The sequence below is a fragment of the Pimephales promelas genome, chromosome 3 (genome assembly GCF_988280905.1).
Source record: "Pimephales promelas chromosome 3, fPimPro1.hap1.1, whole genome shotgun sequence".
Lineage (NCBI taxonomy): Eukaryota > Metazoa > Chordata > Actinopteri > Cypriniformes > Leuciscidae > Pimephales > Pimephales promelas.
In genome coordinates this window covers 47794438-47813087 of record NC_142771.1, presented here as the reverse complement: position 1 = coordinate 47813087, position 18650 = coordinate 47794438, and the positions used below count along the sequence as shown (strand labels likewise).

The window sequence follows — 18650 nt, the reverse complement described above, 5'->3', positions numbered from 1 at the left end:
GACTTGAGTTGTGATAGAAAGACTGAGTGTAACTGTTCACACTGCTTTTTATAATGTATAATATCAATCTTAATATTTTTATGAAAGTGAAAATATTTTATGAAATATATTTATTTTCCGGGGCCACAAAACTATGTGTTTTTTACGTGAAAAAATGATTTGCGTTTCAAAGCTTGATTAATTTACCACACAAAAAACACGCCGCTCAAAATTCATACCTCAGTTTTAATGCGCACTTTTTTCTATCCATTTCTATTAATCCGCGCTGCCGCAACAAGGTCAGCAGTGATGAGTTCTTCTGGTCTTAGTCTGTTTTTTTCTGTTTCTTCATATAATTTCAGATGCACTCAATGATGGTGAGATCCGACCTCCGTGTGGAGCATTGGTTGTTGTCAGAATCCTCCCAGTAAACACAGAACGTTCCCCTAACGTTCCCATATGGTTCCCATTTGGTTATTTTTTTGGGAACCAAATAAGAACGTTCTAAGAACGTTCTCTGTAGTTTTTTTTTTTAATAACCTAAAGAGAACGTTCCGGGAACGTTCCCTGCAGGTTATTTTTAGGTTTAATTTTGTAACCTGAAGAGAACCTTCCCAGAACGTTCCCTGCTGGTTATTTTTAGGTTTAATTTTGTAACCTAAAGAGAACCTTTCCAGAACGTTTCCTGCAGGTTATTTATAGGTTTAATTTAATAGCCAAAGCTCTCTGTGAAAGTCCAGGTTTACAGTTGAATATTCAACGACAATAATGTTATTTGATATAATCAATAGGCTACTGCTTTCACACAGTAAATTCCCCGGTGTTAAATTTAACACCGCTCGGTGTTTATATGGGAACCACCAGCAGGGTGTTAAAAGTAACACTGATACAGTGTTAAAGTTAATGAGATAATTAAGTGAATAATTGAGTGATGATTGAGCATTATTGAAGACACCTGATGTTAACAAGCAGAATCACTGAAGGACAAAATCACAAATTGTAAGCCACCGTTATGGAGATCAGTGTTTGCTTTAGTTGGGCTCTTGACACTTATACTTTCACTTTAACTTTGTTTGTCTGCTTTTATTAATTTATAACAGTCAAATGAACAAAGAAAACTGTGATCTGATATTGTTGGTTATGTTTTCACATAATCATGCTGTGATCTGAAAAATCTAACTTTTTAGATGAATTGGCTTAACTTGTTAGTAACAGTTTAGTGATTGTGCAGCATATCCGTATTTTTCTTTTAACCGAAAATATTTAATAACAACTATTCTGATCAAATCACTTTCATCTTTATTTAGAAACACATACATAAATAGTCAGCCTGTGTATCTCAACCATGGTGACATTAATAATCCTTGTTTCCACCAATCACAACTCATTAATGGCTCCCATCATGCATTGCGGTATGAATAAATTATGATCTGAATTGTCTATGTAATTTACTTTTCCTAATTGAATATTCTGCTCGTCACCATTGTTGAGAAGCATTGACTGAATTTTGAGGTTTATGTGTGCCTATAAGAAGTTTTTTTTTTTAACAACTTGTAGAAATCCATTACATTATATCTGACATTCTGGATATTTATGTACAATCTCAGTTATGTTGTGACCTACAAAATTAACCACGAACATATATTTCAAATGAATGTCATAATATGACCAACACCATCATATAAATTGTCTCTTTGTTCATCTGGCAGGTATAACTCAGATGCAACAGCCAATTCAAATGTAAAGTTAATAATAAAAGGGTCAAGAGCCCAACTAAAGCAAACACTCACCTCCATAACGGTGACCTGAAAGTTAGGTTTTCTCCTTGTAATTCTGCTTTAGGTGTCTTCAATAATGCTCAATCATCACTCAATTAATCACTTAATTATCTCATTAACTCTAACACTGTATCAGTGTTACTTTTAACACCCTGCTGGTGGTTCCCATATAAACACCGAGCGGTGTTAATTTAACACCAGGGAATTTACTGTGCATATTCTATTTACAAAGCACTTTCAGGACATCTTTATTGGATGTATATATATATTTACGTGCTGCATGATTTTGACGTGGTTAATCATTAATGCCGTGCACGTGAACTTTCGAGTCTCTCAAACACTGGAGCGGCCGGCGCGCAGAGTTGCCATGGAAACGGCGCGGGACCACTGCTACTGGTAAACAACAAAACTCCCTCTCTCGCTGTTGTTTCAACTTTTCACTGCTTTTTTCAGGTGAGATTACTCTCTAAAAGCACACGAATAATACTCACAACTGTTTTCGACATTTCTCCTACTTGTAATTGACACGATTCTGTTAAAAATGTACTTTATCGACATGGTGTAGTCTTCGGAAAAAGTCCGTAGAGGTAACTTAGCCTCAGTAAACACAAAACGTTCCCCTAACGTTCCCATATGGTTCCCATTTGGTTATTTTTTTGGGAACCAAATAAGAACGTTCTAAGAACGTTCTCTGTAGGTTTTTTTTTAATAACCTAAAGAGAACGTTCCGGGAACGTTCCCTGCAGGTTATTTTTAGATTTAATTTTATAACCTAAAGAGAACGTTCCCAGAACGTTCCCTGCAGGTTATTTTTAGGTTTAATTTTTATAACCTAAAGAGAACGTTCCGGGAACGTTCCCTGCAGGTTATTTTTGGGTTTAATTTTATAATCTAAAGAGAACGTTCCGGGAACGTTCCCTGCAGGTTATTTTTGGGTTTAATTTTATAACCTAAAGAGAACGTTCCGGGAACGTTCCCTGCTCGTTATTTTTAGGTTTAATTTTATAACCTAAAGAGAACGTTCCGGGAATGTTCCCTGCTGGTTATTTTTAGGTTTAATTTTGTAACCTAAAGAGAACCTTTCCAGAACGTTCCCTGCAGGTTATTTATAGGTTTAATTTAATAACCAAAGCTCTCTGTGAAAGTCCAGGTTTACAGTTGAATATTCAACGACAATAATGTTATTTTATATAATCAATAGGCTACTGCTTTCATATTCTATTTACAAAGCACTTTCAGTAATTGACACGATTCTGTTAAAAATGTACTTTATCGACATGGTGTAGTCTTCGGAAAAAGTCCGTAGAGGTAACTTAGCAAGGCTAAAGAGGTAGCAGCTAACGTTAGCAAGGCTAACTAACATCCACGTTAACTCGGTTGAACTTTTATTTATTAAAGTTTCTTTTAATCACCTATTATGTGTAAATGAGAGGTTTTGTAAGGGTTTTACAGTGAGCTAATTTATTTAACGTAAACGTAACGTATCGGTGATGTTTCAGGACTTTCAGGAGCAATTGGCCGAAACTAACGTTAGCTCAATGGTAACGTTAAACACATTTTGATTAAATGTTCTGTGATTTCAGTAGTAACGAAATAACCCATAACAGAGAGAAAGCTCTACTACTTCAACATTTCTGAAGAAAGCTGCTGCCGGAGAAGTAACGTTAGGACACAGGTGAGCCGAAGAAGCTCAATAAATAAAAAAACATTTATGATTATTATCAGTGTTGAAAACAGTTGTGCTGCTTCATATTTTTGTGTTTTTCAGGATTATTTGATGAATAGAAAGGTTTAAATAACAGCATTTATTTGAATATATTTGTTAATGTAATGCATCCTTGCTGAGTAAAAATTTCTTCTTTTTTTGTTCTATTAATTTTTAAATCTATCATTGACCCCAAATGTTTGAACATTAGTGTAAACTACCCTTCATATGTTTGTGGTCTATTTAACAATGAATCTTGGAGGGGAAAAAATGGTTTAAACTGTTACAATGGTTTACACAAACGCATTAATCAGCACAACTGTTTTTAACATTGATAATAATTTCCTATTAATTCAATTGAATATGGTGACTTCAATTTACATGACGTCGTAAGCAATCAAGTCGTTTATATAGATCAGTGAGTAGTGCCCAGCATAAAAGTCCACTAAAGGAGATTTCTCGCATTTTACCCCTAAACTCTGGAATACCTATGAAGGTAAAAGAGTAACAAGACTCGAGCATGAACAATAAATACTTGTATGCTAAAATTTACACTCACAGCTCCAACGTGAAAACCTCATCTAATATGCAATAACGTTGAAAAGATTACAGTTTCTGTCCTGACGAAAATTTTCTATCTTATTTTTTGCTTTGCAGAACAAGTTTGTGACTGACTTAATGAACCCAGTTGGTTTGGATCATGCTCAGAGATGTAAGGGTTACAAAAAGTTAACCAGAACTCTTATGAACTCCATCTTGTCTTTCAAAGAGATGGCAACATGAACAGAAAAAAAGGGGTTGTTGGTGAAAAAAGAGCCTTGACCTACAAAAGGTGCAGCTAATAATTGGTAAGCATGTCTGAATATCTTTTATCAATAGTTATTATATGACAAGCGCTGAGCGCATCTGTCAGCACCAGCCATAGCGTGGAAAGCACAGTTTGAATCTGGCAGTTATGTCACGTCATGACAAACTTGTTTTCAAATTTTAATGTAATCAATCTCATTTCTTACAGACTATGTCAAAAAGAGGCACCCAGGCATCGGAGGCACTGAGATCAAGGTCTGCATGGCACAAAAGTTAAGAGATCTGAGGAGACGAGCAGAAAGGTAATATTCAGACGATCCAACATCCAAGTGTGATCCCTATGTGTCTGTTTACATTTGCGAAACCGACATGAGTGAAGACTGAGGACTCGGTTTATTCCTCAGTCTACATTGTGATCTATTCACATTTCGGGAACGTTCCCTAAAGGTTCCCGGAACGTTCTCCTAACCTCTACATCCCGATATGCCTGTACACAAATAAGTCTACAAAAAATATCTTTTATGTTGTTTATTTTTTCCAAAACATAAGAATCGTATGAAGATTACTACAATAAATGTAATGTATGCACAAAATTTTAATGGCACGAAAAGCCATGCACATATATTTTAAATATATTTATAAAAAAATTTCAAAATTGCAGTTTGAAACCATGAAGATAACCATGAAGATAAAGATTCTAAAACTAAAGAGATTAGCATGTAATAATTGAATAAATGTAAATAGGACATATATGATCATATACACAGCAAAAACTCCAGTGTTAAATTAACTCTCCTGGGAGTTTATTTGACTCCAGACTCAAGAGTGTTAAAGTGTTAAAATATGAGTGTTAAATTAACACTCAAGAGTGTTAAAGTTAATGAGCTAATTAAGTGATTAATTTAGTGATAATTGACCATCATTGAAGACACCTGATGATCACAGGCAGAATCGCTGAAGAAGAAAAATCTCATTTTCGAAGTCACCATAATGGTGATCATTATTTGCTTAGAGAAAAGGTGATCAGGTGCTGCTGATTATGGTTTGACATAACTCACTAAGCAAAATGATGTCCAAAAGATGTTTTTCAATGTCTTTGTCACAAAAGGCAGAGTTTGAAAAGACTTCCACTAAGGGGCCAGAATGAAAGTTTTTATGACGTCTTTTTTGACATGTTCTGGACATCTGAAAAAGACGTTAATGGATCCTTCGTGCAAGGTTAAAAACTAGTTCAAATGTGGCCATTCTCAACATTATTTATGGTCTATACTGGTTTATACTGTTTCTGGACCAAATAAAAACTCTTAGGATGCATTAAATTAAAACTTATGTTTATTTTTTTTCCTTACATTGTTTAGATGGTGATATTTATTTCATTTTGAGTCACCATTGTGGTGATCAGTGTTTGCTTTAGTTGGGCTCTTGGTCCCAATAATTAGTATTCTAGCTTTTCTTTGGCTGTTGTAACTGTGTGTGTTTGAATAACACCATTGTTGTGACAGAGAAAGCCAAGAAAATTGGCTCTCATCAGCTCCTTGTCGGTTGTTGACGATGATGATGATGATGATGAAATCAATATAAAGTGGGCATTTAACGTTGTGTTTAGACTTTTGTGTTTGTATCTGGAGTTTATAACCACCAATCTTGTGGAACTGCATTATTTGGGCTAGTAGTTGGACAAAAAGCAAATTTACACAATGTTTTGAGAAAATGTTCCATCTAGTCACACACAGACATCAAGATTTTGCATATGATTCACAAAAATGGTGACAATAAATAAAAAAAATGCTTCATGCCGCAATGCATGATGGGTAGCTTTCATAGTACAAAACATCCTCGATTCCCAGGTTTTTTTGTTTTGGTTGTCACCGTCGTTGAGAATCATATGCAAAATCTTGATATCTGTGTGTGACTATGTGTTTCAATTTCTTAAAACATATTGTATGCAGTGGTCATTATAAAGTTACTGGGCCAAATAATGCAGTTCTACGAGATGAATAATTATAAATTTCAGATATAAAAACATAAGTTTAGATGATTTTGTCATCATCAGCAAGCATCTGAAGACATCTAATTTTTAATTTTCTTGGCTTTCTCTGCACAATCAATGGTGTAATGCAAACAGTTACAACAGCCAAAGAAAAGCTAAAGTAAGAAGAATTGGGACCAAGAGCCCAACTAAAGCAAACACTCATCACCACAATGGTGACTTAAAATGAAACAAATATCACCATCTAAACCACATCTAAACAATGTAAATAAACTAATTTATTTCAAATTGTAAATTTAATGCATCCTGAGAGTGTTTCTTCAGTCCAGAAACAGTTTAAATTGTCTAAATAAGACCATGAGTTATGTTGAAAACATGTTGAACTTGTTTTTAACCTCGTACGAAGGATCCATTAATGTCTATATCGGACGTGCAGAACACATCACAAAAAGATGTCATGAAAACTTTCATTCCAGCCCCTCAGTGGATCAGCCCCATCAGACTTTTGTGACAAAAACAATATCTAAAATATAAAATGTAAGGGTTGACAGACTGCCCCACTGAAGCAAACACTGATCTCCATAATGGTGACTTATAATTTTGATTTTTCACTTTCAGTGATTCTACTTGTTAACATCAGGTGTCTTCAATGTTGGTCAATCATTGCTCAATTAATCACTTAATTATCTAATTAACTTTAACACTGCTTCAGAGTTAATTTAACACTCTTGAGTGTGGAGTCATATAAACTCCCAGGAGAGTTAATTTAACACTGGAGTTTTTGCTGTGTACTAATAAAATATCATGAGAAACTGACATTGTTTATTGTTCACATTGACCTGAATAGTAATTATTTAAAAAAATTAAAACAATTGATTGTATGAATATAAAATCATTACAATAAATTAAATGTATGCAAAAAAATGTATCTACATATAAAAACCGTGAACATGTATTTTTATAAACGTATTACAAAATTAAATAAAAAATAATAAAAAATAATCATGAACTTGAAAACATAAAAATTCTAAGACTTTAGGAGATTATAATAATAAGTTTATAAATGTGAATAAATGTGAATATCTCAAGACAATTATCAATGAGAAACTATATACACTTTTGTTTAGCACACATATTATACATAAATACATAAAAAAAACATAAAAAATGCAGGTATACACAGTCTGTGACTATACAAACCACAACATGTAAATAGGAAAACGTTTGCGTTATTTTGTCACTCATTTGGATTAGTATGAAAGCCGCAACCATTCACATCCAGTCTTTGTGCTAAGCTAGGCTAGCGGTGGGTGCTTCAAACAGACTTATAGCACGCACGGAGATGAAAAAGGTATGTATGGACTTATCTAACTCTGGGGGATGAGGTGAATAGGCTAAAGTCCCAAAAAGTCGTAGTGTTCCTTTAAGGTTCAGTCATTTCACTTAAATGGCAGTGACTGATTGAAGAATATATTTTTTTTTTACTTTTCTTTGTAATAATGTTACTATTTGTTATTCTTACAGATGACTGTGGTGAAGATGGATGAAGATGGATGAGGCTTTCAAGTGCAGGATCTACAATTGTTTTCGTTTCACCTTTTCGTTTTGCCTGTTTTGAATATGATGCACAGCCTAGGCCTATATAATTGTGTTTTTTTGTCTGTTTTTAATCAACAATTAAACAATGAATCGACAAAAACATGGACTGTACAGGTTTATTATTTATATAGATTTACTGTTGTATTTTATTGAAGTAAAAAAAAAAGATGAATTGTTGTTGAACATAAAGAAAACTATTGTCTAACTAAAAACAAACCATAAAAAAATAATGTTCTGGGAACCAAAAACGAACTTTCTGGTACCCAAAAACTAACGTTATGATAACCAAAAATTAATGTTCTGAGAACATTCTGGGAACCAAAATCTAACGTTCTGAGAACATTAAGAAAACTTTCCCAGCTAACCAAAAACAAACCATAAAAAATAACGTTCTGAGAACCAAAAACTAACGTTCTGAGAACGTTCTGGGAACCAAAAACCACTCTTCTGGGAACCAAAAACTAATGTTCTGAGAACGTTCTGGTAACCAAAATCTAACGTTCTGGGAACGTTAAGAAAACTTTCCCAGCTAACCAAAAACAAACCATAAAAAATAACGTTCTGAGAACCAAAAACTAACGTTCTGAGAACGTTCTGGGAACCAAAAACCACTGTTCTGGGAACCAAAAACTAACTTTCTGAGAACCAAAAACTAACGTTCTGAGAACGTTCTGGGAACCAAAAACCGCTCTTCTGGGAACCAAAAGCGTCTCGGTTACGTATGTAACCCTCGTTCCCTGAGTAGGGAACGGAGACGTTACGTCAGAAGTGACGAGATTGGGGGATGTCGCATAGAAAGCCAATCCTCTTCGAGTATTTAAACACGAGCCAATGGCATGCAATGCCTTGGGGCTGCGGAAATTTGCATAGCGTACTCCGCCCTACTCCGTGAGTATAAAAGGAGGAAGTGAACGCAAAACCGCAGTATGTCTTCGCTGAGGAGCAGAGACTGAAAACTACCGAGAGGTCCCAAGAGGGTACGAGGGGAGGACGAGGCGGATGCAGCCTCCTCGCTCCCCTCAGGAACCTGATGACCAGGTCGTGCTTCCCTAAGGACTTACCTTCCACTGCTTCATGAGAAGCGGCAATGGCCGCGACGTAAACCTTAAGGGTGGAGGGCGACAGCCTGCGCTCCAACCCCTCTTGCAGGAAGGAAAGCACGACACTGATCGAACATCTCCGGGGGTCTTCTCCGCGAGAAGAACACCAATTGACGAAGAGGTTCCACTTCAACGCATAAAGGTGTCTCGTGGACGACGCTCTTGCGGAAGTGATGGTTGCCGCCACCGCAGGTGGCAGTCGAACTCAAACCTGCCTCGTCCCGTCCAGGAGCCACACGTGCAGCCTCCAAAGATCGGGACGAGGGTGCCACAGAGTGCCCCGTCTCTAAGAGAGTAGGTCCGGTCTCAGAGGAATAGGCCAAGGAGGTGCTGTCGCGAGGAGCATGAGCTCGGAGAACCATGTCTTGGTGGGCCAATAGGGGGCTACCAGCAAGACCTGCTCCTCGTCCTCCTTGATCTTGCACAACACCCGTGCAAGGAGGCTCACTGGGGGAAACGCATACTTGCGTGGGCCCCGTGGCCAGCTGTGCGCCAGCGCATCCGAGCCGAGAGTGCCGCGGGTCAGAGAATAAAACTGGGCGCAGTGGGACGAGTCCCGAGAGGCGAACAGGTCTATCTGTGCCTCCCCGAACTCGTCCCAAATCAGCTGGACCGACTGGGGATGGAGTCGCCATTCGCCGGAGATGGGACGGACCCGGGACAGCTCGTCGGCTGCCCAGTTCCGGTCTCCAGGAATGTAAACTGCACGAAGGGACCTCAGGTGCTTCTGACTCCATATCAAGAGGTGGCGGGCGAGCTGCGACAACTGGCGTGAGCGTAGACCCCCCTGGTGGTTGATGTACGCTACTGCCGTAGTGTTGTCTGAGCGGACAAGCACATGCTGGCCCTTGAGCAACGCTCGGAAGTGGTGTAGGGCGAGCCGTACTGCCAACAGCTCGAGGCAATTGATGTGCATGAGGCGCTGGGCTCCTGTCCAGGAACCGGCGGCTGCATGCCCATTGCACATGGCACCCCAACCCGTGGTAGATGCATCCGTGGAGACGACGAGATGCCTGGAAACTCGCTGAATAGGGACGCCGGTCCGTAAAAAAAGCTGAGGTTCGACCACGGGAAGAAGGTTCGGCGGCACGCTGGAGTCACTGGAACTCGGAGCGAGCCGCGATGCCATGCCCACCTCGGGACTCGATCGCGAAGCCACAGCTGAAGTGGTCTCATATGAAGCAAACCGAGCGGCGTTGCCGCGGCCGCGGATGCCATATGCCCCAGGAGCCTCTGAAAAAGTTTCAGTGGAACCGCACTCTTGCCCTCGAACTGACGAAGGCAAGCCAGCAGTGAGTGCGCGCGCTCGTTCGTGAGCTGCGCGGACATGGCGACCGAGTCTATCTCCACGCCGAGAAAAGAGATCCTCTGCACGGGGCAAAGTTTGCTCTTTTCCCGGTTGACCCGAAGGCCCAGACGGGCTAGGTGCCGGAGCACCAGGTCTCTGTGTTCGCAAACCTGAGCTCGAGAGTGTGCTAGTATCAGCCAGTCGTCGAGATAGTTCAAGATGCGAACCCCGTGTTCGCGAAGGGGAACAAGGGCTGCCTCGACGATCTTCGTGAAGACGCGAGGGGACAGAGCTAACCCGAATGGGAGAACGGCGTACTGATATGCCTGGCCCTCGAAGGCAAACCGAAGAAACGGTCTGTGTCGAGGGAGAATGGAGACATGGAAGTACGCGTCCTTCAGGTCGATCGCTGCAAACCAATCCTGATACCGAACACATTCGAAAATGCGTTTGGCCGTGAGCATTTTGAACGGTAGTCGATGGAGAGAACGGTTCAAAATGCGCAGGTCCAGGATCGGTCGTAACCCACCGGTCTTTTTGGGGACAATGAAGTAGGGGCTGTAAACCCGGACCTCACCTCGGCTGGAGGGACCGTCTCGATTGCACCCTTCGCCAGCAGGGTCGCAATCTCCGCTCTCAAGACTGGGGCATTGCCACCGACCATCGTGGAGCGAACTCCCGTGAAGCGGGGAGGAGACCGTGCGAACTGAATCGGGTAGCCGAGTCTGATCGTTCTGATGACCCAGCGGGATATCCCAGGAAGCGCTAGCCAGACGTCCCCCCGGAGGGGCAGCGGTGCGGGTCGACTGGCACGCGTGCAGGAGTTACCCCGCTCGGATGCGTCGAAGCCCGCTCCCCGACAGAAGGGACCAGGGAAAGCGGAGCGTTCCACGGGGGTCTGTTCTGCCGGGGGTCTGGCGATAGAGGGGGAAGGGATTGGCGCAGAGATGGGACCAAGTCACACATGTGCAAGTCTCAAGTAAGTCTCAAGTCTTAACCGTCAAGTCTCAAGTAAGTCCCAAGTATTTTTTGGGGGGGCAAGTCAAGTCAAGTCAAGTCAAGTCTTGTAGTAGGTCAAGTCAAGTGCAAGTCAAGTCACCTTATTATTGTAATTTTACATGCAGAATCTGATCTTAATAAAGTGAAAAGACAAGATAAGTATTTGCCAGTAAATTACAATAATTTGGATTTGCATTGTAAATACTCATGTTCAGTAAAATACATCATGGAATCAAACAAAATTGTAACTTAATAAAATTTATTTTTCACTTCTGCCAATAGTGTGTTTCAGCAATTTGAAATGTTTTAAGTGTTTTAAATGTATCAGCAATGGCGGGGTAACATCACTTGTTGATGTTCAAACAAAACAGAGAGCAAGCTGGCTACTCCCTCCCATGCAATTGAAACTCTTCTAAACGTGCATCTATGGGCATCAGTTTGGTTTGAAATGGACAGAGGCGCATTCGGAAGTGCATTTGGGTACAATGACGCATTAATTTACTAGCTTACTAATTTAAAGAAATAAAAATGTATACAAAAATGAGATGATGTCCTGACTTGTTTTATGAAAAAAGCCTTAAGTTTTCAAAAAGCATTAGACATTACTCACTTACTCCCAGTAATTACACCCAGTCAAGTTTGATAAAAATAAATTTTTAGTTTATTTTTATTATTTAAAATGCATTTAAGAAAATATATTAATATAAACCTGATTTATTGTTGACTGGTGTGTGTTTAAAATTTGTGTTCAGAATAAAATGGAACTGTTCAAGCAAGTTGTAGAAATCCTCCCTCCGGAACGTTATTGGTTGCTACAAAGGCAAAGTGCAGTAACTAACTACACAAACAAAGAAACAGAGAGAAAAAGGTCTTTAAAGTTTTTATACCAGCCAGTAAAACATGTTATGGGTAGATTATGTGGTAATGCATCTCCGAAATGGGACATAATTTAACCCAGATATTTTTTCACAAGACAGAACACATGTCATAAAGCCCATTACAAGTCTTAACTCATTTTTGACCAAATGTGTAGTTACTGCGCTTTGCCTTTGTAGGGCAGTATTGCTAGGGGTTCCTACAGGAAAACTGAACTCCCTGAGCTTCTTCCTGATCGCGAAGTTGACTGTGTGTATAAAATATCTTCTTATTAAACTGTACGGACACTGACAAAGTTCTCAATGCTTCGTTTTGAATGTAGGGACACTTATTATGTTAGCGTGGGGCTATTTTGAGCCTTGTGGTAATAACAAGCGATTTTTATTTGTCATTACTCTATGCTCTATATACTAGCGTTATAGGCTAAACTGTTTTTATAGATAAAACTATTTACATTCGGCAATCATGAAAACAAATCTCAGATAATGGTTGACTAGGAAATGTGTAATTTTGCGCCGGAGTTCTCCTTTAACTTACATTAGCTAGCTAACTACGAACGAGCTAACCAGATAACATTAACAAATTGACAAGCACTTACTGGGCAGAATGGCTCTTCAAATGACGGACGAAATTGGAGGTTGTCGTCTGGCTGTCCGCGATCTTAACGTTGCATGTCTTGCAAAGCGCTATTCTTTTGCCATCTTGTTTTGAGAAATTCTTGAAGCCGAAAGCAACGACCCTCGGTATCCCTCCGGCTGACATGTTGATGTGATCTGATGTAAGTGGGCGTGGTGTGCGGGCATGACTGATGATCTCGTGATCCAGTCATGACAGCGCTATTCTCAGCCTGCGCTCCAGCTGGATCAACTTTATTTTTTTTTACATAATTTATATATTTTATATTCAAACTGAAAACATGATGTGATTAACAGTCAAGTCATTCAAGTCATCGTGTCTCAAGTCAAGTCAAGTCCCGAGTCTTTAACTCCCAAGTCCGAGTCAAGTCTCAAGTATTTTATTTTTTGTCAAGTCAAGTCACAAGTCATAAAAATAGCGACTCGAGTCGACTCGAGTCCAAGTCACCAAGTCACAAGTCCCCATGTCTGGATTGGCGTAGCCCGGGGGCGACACACGCACCCTTCCGCGCCCTCAGAGACAGAGAGGAGTGTGTGGGCTGACGCACTGGGGCATCGAGCGCACCCACTCCAGTCTGCACTGCATGAAAAGTGGGGTTTTCGTCCCCGTAAACTGCCGGAAATCTCCCTAATTTTCGGCAGTTAACGACAATTTACAGACTGTGAACTTCGCGTTCGTCTGTGACACATATTGACGGAAACGAACCATGACGTATACATGGAGCGCTCGCGGAGGTGTGAATGGCCCTAATTAGCATATGAATAGCAGCACTGCGCGCGCCTTGCCAGAGAATGGCTTGAATTTCCTCACTCAGTATTGGTTGAAATTCACTACATTTAAACAAGAAAATCACTCGTGATTGGTTGGCAGATCTGTTACTATTGGTCAGCCGACATAAAATTATAATAATAATAATAATAATATATATATATATATATATATATATATATATATATATTCATATGATATGCTATTATGTTGTATATTTATGTCATTGTTATCCTATGGACTAAATTATTATTACCATCAAGGACATGAATTTATTGAGGAAAGGAACATTTGCCACATACTGTTTATTCAAAGAAATAGCTTTATTAGAACAAACACACAACTATGTACAAAGCATAGGAGAACATCTTCAAAGCACAGAAAACATGTCCTCCACCCTCTGGAAACATGGGACAACATACATACAGCACTACAGTTATACAAATAAATCAATAATATATTGCATCTTTATTCAAAAATAAATTGCCCTGAATGGCATCAGAATTGGGCAACAGATATATCGAACACAGAAGGCAGAATTATGAACGAATAATAAGGATGTAATTTAAAGGGATTGTTCACTTTGAAATTAATTTTTGATATGTTTTAGCTTACCTCAAGGGCATCCAAGATGCAGGGGTCTTTGTTTCCACAGTATTTTCAATTTTGATATTTTTAGGTCAAACCGTTGTTGTCTGTCAGTCATATAATGCAGGTCTATGGTCACCACCTCAAAGAGCATGCACAAAGAAGACCAAATTAAACATGATTTAATGACTCATAAATTAAGTACACATTGATGGACTAAGACACGAAATGAGCGTTTTGTGAGAGAAAACAAACAGTATTTATATTGTTATTGTATAAATGTGTATATATATACATATTTAGATATACACAAAAATGCAATATATCTTAATATGTTTAGATCTTCACAGTAAAACTTCTGAAATCTGTGTAAACAATGAGTGACGTACCAGTGCAAGATCGCTTCTGGCACTTTCCGCCGCATGCGCAGATCATATATATATATACACACAAACACACACACTGTTCATTTTCTCACACAAACCGCTCGTCTCGTATCTTAAGCCATCAACGTGTACTTACAGTTATGATTCATTAAATCATGTTTAATTTGTACTTCTCTGTGCATGCTCTTTTAAGAGATCCCCATAGACTTCCATTATATGACTGATGCCCTTGATGTAAGCCAAAACATTTCAAAAAAATAATTTCAAGTAAACTATCCCTTTAAAACTCTTAATTCAAGTCCTGTAGGCTTGGCTCATCAGGGCGAAGTGAATCCAAGTCTTTGCAACGCGTGCTTGAGGTTCACCTTGATGTACATACACCTCAGTGGCTGTGGAACCGAATTTCATGACCCCTTCTGCAAAGTTGAAAAAGACAATGATTTAGATGTATGCAAAGGCAATCTGCCCCAAGTCCCCACATTTGTAAGCAAAAATATGTTTCTTCTGCATCCACTACCTGCACAGCAAAAACTCCAGTGTTAAATTAACTCTCCTGGGAGTTTATATGACTCCACACTCAAGAGTGTTAAATTAACTCTGAAGCAGTGTTAAAGTTAATGAGATAATTAAGTGATTAATTGAGCAATGATTGACCAACATTGAAGACACCTGATGTTAACAAGTAGAATCACTGAAAGTGAAAAATCAAAATTATAAGTCACCATTATGGAGATCAGTGTTTGCTTCAGTGGGGCAGTCTGTCAACCCTTACATTTTATGCTTTAGATATTGTTTTTGTCACAAAAGTCTGATGGGGCTGATCCACTGAGGGGCTGGAATGAAAGTTTTCATGACATCTTTTTGTGACGTGTTCTGCACGTCCGATATAGACATTAATGGATCCTTCGTACAAGGTTAAAAACTAGTTCAACATGTTTTCAACATAACTCATGGTCTTATTTAGACAATTTAAACTGTTTCTGGACTGAAGAAACACTCTCAGGATGCATTAAATTTACAATTTGAAATAAATTAGTTTATTTACATTGTTTAGATGTGGTTTAGATGGTGATATTTGTTTCATTTTAAGTCACCATTGTGGTGATGAGTGTTTGCTTTAGTTGGGCTCTTGGTCCCAATTCTTCTTACTTTAGCTTTTCTTTGGCTGTTGTAACTGTTTGCATAACACCATTGATTGTGCAGAGAAAGCCAAGAAAATTAAAAATTAGATGTCTTCAGATACTTGCTGATGATGACAAAATCATCTAAACTTATGTTTTTATGTCTGAAATTTATAATTATTCATCTCGTAGAACTGCATTATTTGGACCAGTAACTTTATAATGACCACTGCATAAGAAATTGAAACACATAGTCACACACAGATATCAAGATTTTGCATATGATTCTCAACGACGGTGACAACCAAAACAAAAAAGCCTGGGAATCGAGGATGTTTTGTACTATGAAAGCTACCCATCATGCATTGCGGCATGAAGCATTTTTTTTATTTATTGTCACCATTTTTGTGAATCATATGCAAAATCTTGATGTCTGTGTGTGACTAGATGGAACATTTTCTCAAAACATTGTGTAAATTTGCTTTTTGTCCAACTACTAGGCCAAATAATGCAGTTCCACAAGATTGGTGGTTATAAACTCCAGATACAAACACAAAAGTCTAAACAAAACGTTAAATGCCCACTTTATATTGATTTCATCATCATCATCATCGTCAACAACCGACAAGGAGCTGATGAGAGCCAATTTTCTTGGCTTTCTCCGTCACAACAATGGTGTTATTCAAACACACACAGTTACAACAGCCAAAGAAAAGCTAGAATACTAATTATTGGGACCAAGAGCCCAACTAAAGCAAACACTGATCACCACAATGGTGACTCAAAATGAAATAAATATCACCATCTAAACAATGTAAGGAAAAAAAATAAACATAAGTTTTAATTTAATGCATCCTGAGAGTTTTTATTTGGTCCAGAAACAGTATAAACCAGTATAGACCATAAATAATGTTGAGAATGGCCACATTTGAACTAGTTTTTAACCTTGCACGAAGGATCCATTAACGTCTTTTTCAGATGTCCAGAACATGTCAAAAAAGACGTCATAAAAACTTTCATTCTGGCCCCTCAGTGGAAGTCTTTTCAAACTCTGACTTTTGTGACAAAGACATTGAAAAACATCTTTTGGACATCATTTTGCTTAGTGAGATATGTCAAACCATAATCAGCAGCACCTGATCACCTTTTCTCTAAGCAAATAATCATCACCATTATGGTGACTTCGAAAATGAGATTTTTCTTCTTCAGCGATTCTGCCTGTGATCATCAGGTGTCTTCAATGATGGTCAATTATCACTAAATTAATCACTTAATTAGCTCATTAACTTTAACACTCTTGAGTGTTAATTTAACACTCATATTTTAACACTTTAACACTCTTGAGTCTGGAGTCAAATAAACTCCCAGGAGAGTTAATTTAACACTGGAGTTTTTGCTGTGTGGTTTCCTTCAGGCGATGGCGGATGTCGACCAGTAGTTTCAGGACCTTTTTCTGGAACACTGAAGTAAACAAACACATTTGGTGATGTTTGCAATGCTCTAATTAGAATAACAAAGTTTGCTAGCTCACAAGAGAGAAGGTGTCTATTAAAAGTGTCTTCTCCACTGCCAATAGATCAATACTTACCACCAGGTTTCAGTCACTGCATCTCCCAGTCTCAGTCACTGCATCTATACCACAAACAAATGTGTTATAAAGTTATTATCAAATGATGAAACTGAACAGATTTATAAGATATTTAATAACTTGGTCAAACATTTATAACTGAATATAACATGCCATGTTCCAGTTCTCTTTGGCGTTTTCACCACTGTCTCACGCTCAAAGTCATCTATAAACACAAACGTTAATACAAATTAGTTTAGTTTTACTTTTTATTTGACTGGGGCCTGTTCAAAAGAAAAGAGGATAAGATCACAACACGTAACGTTACCTTGTTTAGGTGTTTTTTCTCCTATCAGCGAAGGACACCTCACTCCTTACAGTCCCTGAGAGACAAAACAAATCACAAACACCTGAAGATTTCACTCCATCATACAAAGTGATGCAATTTTACAAACAAGGATAGCCTACACTAGAGCATACAAGCACATTACGCGCTTTATGTTTCATGACCCTGGCACTTATTATTTTTTCATAATTTCTGACGATATTCACAGTAAACGCATTGGGAAAAGCCAATTGAACACTCAGTACGAGTTAGTACAGTACAGTTACTACTAACGTACAGTTTAGTGTCCCAAATTGTTCAAATTGAAACGAAACTAAAAAAGAATTAAGAGCAGCAAGCTAACGCAAAACAAAAAACTGTTCCGTTAGGTTAACACCCTTGGACATTCGCGGCAGTAATCACAGCAGATTTGTGAAGTTTAAGACAATAACGCTAAACTACCAAACACTATAAGTACACATGGACATAGAATTCACTAAGTTGGACGAACTTACCTTCAATTTAGAGGAAAAGATGGGTTCACCAGCGATCATGACGGCGAAGCAGGCTGAATATCTGTGCCGTTATTTCTGCTTGAATAACACGCCACATGCCTGGCACGTTGCCTCAGCCAATCAGAGTGGCTGACGTTACAGGTTGGATTATGATGATATGCTGCCTCAGCCAATCAGAGTTATGTTTACTGATTTTTGACTCAGGTTGAAAGGCTGTCGTCGGCTGTCCTTGACTTTTCTGCTGCTGTTCATTTTAAATTAGGAATAAGGTGGATATACCCAAATAGGCTACCATGAAATGTAAAAATACATATATGCATAAATAAATAACTTTATTAGGCTACTTAAAATAAATAAACCAGTAAAAACATCAAAATCATATATTTTTGAAAACTACTTCTGTAAATGTTATGATGAATCTTGTAATTGTATTAGGAAAATTTCATATTCATAAGAGTAAAATGAATAATTCTAAACCTTGTTTGAAGTTTTTTTTTTTGGGTCTGATTTTCAGTTTTCAGTATATTGAGTCTCTCAAATGTATCTATAAAAATGTAGTGATACAATTGTATTTGCTAAAGAATATTGAAGCTAATTGAAAAGTGAATTATGTGTATGCTATT

At 38.4% G+C, this 18650-nt stretch overlaps 2 long non-coding RNA genes across 2 annotated transcripts; one reads left to right on the top strand and one right to left on the bottom strand.

Moving 5' to 3' along the window:
* The first annotated feature begins 3013 nt into the window (after nt 1–3013).
* On the top strand, nt 3014–7958 carry LOC120461967 (uncharacterized). Its single transcript, XR_016150727.1, has 4 exons — nt 3014–3432; nt 4120–4310; nt 4478–4571; nt 7784–7958. It is a non-coding gene; the product is annotated as an uncharacterized LOC120461967 (long non-coding RNA).
* Nucleotides 7959–17016: 9058 nt separating this feature from the next.
* LOC148994760 (uncharacterized) lies at nt 17017–18208 on the bottom strand. Its single transcript, XR_016150725.1, has 5 exons — nt 18028–18208; nt 17516–17570; nt 17362–17413; nt 17209–17252; nt 17017–17081 (listed from the first exon to the last, which is right to left on the bottom strand). It is a non-coding gene; the product is annotated as an uncharacterized LOC148994760 (long non-coding RNA).
* Nucleotides 18209–18650: the final 442 nt, after the last annotated feature.